We start from the raw sequence: 1,979 nt of genomic DNA, 5'->3' as shown, positions 1-1,979 counted from the left end.
TGGCCTTCCCAACGAAGGCTTATGAACTCTGCTCAGATATTATGTTGAGTCTCACAGTAAAACTTACAATTTATAAATACATCTGGCAACAGTTGAGAAGACAGAGTGGGTGTGGGGAGGAGGTTTACTTTATCATTTTCTCTCTTTTCTTCCTCTCTAGCATGAAAATTAATAGACCGTTAATGAAGTTCTATGGGCGAGACAACTCCTGTCTTTTGATAGTCTTATACATTGTTTTTATAAACAATGAAAAGTTTGAAAAGTGGCCTTGCTACAAATGTCATTACTGAATTTGGTAATATTGAAACTGATAGCATTAAATTGCACTGACATAGCTGCACCCATGCTATACTTGTGTAGATCTCCATTAGCTTTAGTGCACTGAACTCTACCTTTTCTGCCTGCTGGGCCAGAAAGAAGCAGGAGCCATTTTGGCAGCTGCTAGAGCAGAGCATCTGCATGCTTCTATTACACCATGCTTCTATTTCAGAAAAGAAAAATCAGCTTCCCCACAAAAGACACAAATCTCAGTTTTGGAAGTTTTGGGGAAAAGGTATGTGTTAAGCAAGTACATAGCCTTCTTAAATTCCTGCTTCTCAGACAGCTGTCCATCTCAAAAACACACTTTTTGATAACCAGGGATCCTGATTTTCTCTGATAAAAATAAAAATAAAAAATCCCCAATTTTCAGATTTAAAAAAGTAACCCAAAATCCACATTTTTCCTGTGAAATGGAAAATGGAACACCACTATATATTAAGTGGTGTTTTTGATAGATACAGTATTAGGGCTAAGGCTATAGAAGACCTACCATGGCCATTTCTATTTTTATGTCCGATGTCTTTTTAGGGGCCTGTATATCTCTCTCATAGGCAGACACTGAGGTCTTCATAGCTTAGATTGGCTATCACCTGATTGGCCATGCAAACTGACAGACTTGTGAATTCGCTATGAGTTTGTTCCCTGTTCTATCCTAAGGTAGAGAATGAAACTAAGAAAGCCTGTAAAATGCCATAACAGCACAGATGTAATGCTAAGGCCAGAGAGAGAAATTACACGCAAAATGGTATAAGTGCTCCAAAACTGGTTCAAATCTATAAGGCTACATACAGAAAGTCAAAAAGCCCAAGACTGAATCAATTCAGTCTTCACAGGTTAGTCAAGCTGCATAGCGTGAACCAATAAATAAATGAATAGACATTCACTTTTGATTACAGAAATGCAGCCACATGCCTGCCGTAGCCCAGGCCAGAAGCTGGGAGTCTGTCTCTAGAGCATGCCTTCCTACTTAGCCGGAGCAGACAGCTTGGGCCAAGACTAGTCTACCCACCCTGCAAGGGAGGGTTGTTGGGAAGGTGCAAAGCAGGACTGTGAGTTAACTTGAATCTGGAGGACAGAAATTCATTAAACTGATTTAACCTAAATGAGTTAAGTCTACATTCATCCAGGCTTATCTTAAACCCAGTTTTAGCCATTTTGAAAGCCGTTTATGTTCACTAATCTTCTGTTGTATTACAGATTTGAACTGGTTTCTGATCACTTATACAGGTTTATGTGTAGTTTCTGTCCCTAGCCTGACACAACAGAAGTTCAGTACTGACAAAGCCACTTTTCTGATGGGTCTCCTTAGGCCTGGGCTTCATTGTGCCTAGGGCCACAAAAAATACACACACTATAATAAAATACCGTATATGTATATAAAATAAAATATTGTATTATAATAAAATATATCATGTATATCACCATCAGACCTATCCCATGCCAGCAATACACTGATGATATTTTCATCACCTGGACTGAACACCTGGACTATGTTTCCCTTTTATCTTAAACCATTTTATCAAATACTCTCTTGAATACTCTTTTACAAATATGAACTTTCTAGGTTACACTGTATATATCCAAAATGGTTCCCTACAAACTATTGCATTGCATTAGATTAGATTACATTACATTACATTAGATTAGATTATTTCCCC

At 38.0% G+C, this 1,979-nt stretch overlaps 1 protein-coding gene across 6 annotated transcripts in view; it reads left to right on the top strand.

Annotated features, from left to right (window-relative positions):
• KLF12 (Kruppel like factor 12) overlaps positions 1-1,979 on the top strand; it is a 443,110-nt gene that overhangs the window by 361,030 nt on the left and 80,101 nt on the right. The gene's annotated exons all lie outside the window — the stretch shown is intronic.

The sequence above is a fragment of the Gavialis gangeticus genome, unplaced genomic scaffold (genome assembly GCF_001723915.1).
Source record: "Gavialis gangeticus isolate Ggan-Ray unplaced genomic scaffold, GavGan_comp1, whole genome shotgun sequence".
Lineage (NCBI taxonomy): Eukaryota > Metazoa > Chordata > Crocodylia > Gavialidae > Gavialis > Gavialis gangeticus.
Note: the sequence above shows the minus strand (reverse complement) of the source record. Positions and strands in the feature narration are given on the sequence as shown.